This window comes from Egretta garzetta, unplaced genomic scaffold (assembly GCF_000687185.1).
Source record: "Egretta garzetta isolate BGI_Z169 unplaced genomic scaffold, ASM68718v1 scaffold206, whole genome shotgun sequence".
In the NCBI taxonomy this organism is placed as follows: Eukaryota; Metazoa; Chordata; class Aves; order Pelecaniformes; family Ardeidae; genus Egretta; species Egretta garzetta.
In genome coordinates, this window is record NW_009259984.1 from 2,069,284 (window position 1) to 2,069,667 (window position 384).

A 384-nucleotide genomic window follows, 5' to 3' on the forward strand; every position below is an offset into this window, starting at 1 on the left:
CCCGCCGCCCATTGGCGGAGAGCAGGATAGGTCGCGGGGGAGCTTCTCCTTCGCATACGCGGAGCCACCCGCCGATCAGCACCGACAGCCAGTAGCATGAAGACACAACAAGCCTTGTCCCACCCAGTAACGCTCATGGTACTTCGCTTTCCTATTTGTAGAGGGAACGGCGCCGCTTCAGCTGCATTGGGAGACGCACCTGTCAATCTAACGTGATTTGGTTAATCCCCGCCCACTCCGCCGACGCGATTGGTCAGGCTTCCGCGGTGCGGTGTTTTGCTCGGGGAGCGGGGGGGGACGACACGTGATTACCGTGTAACTCCTTCCGCTTCCGGGTAACGGCCGCGGTCGTGGCGGGGGGGGCGCGGGGGGCCCCGGCGGCTC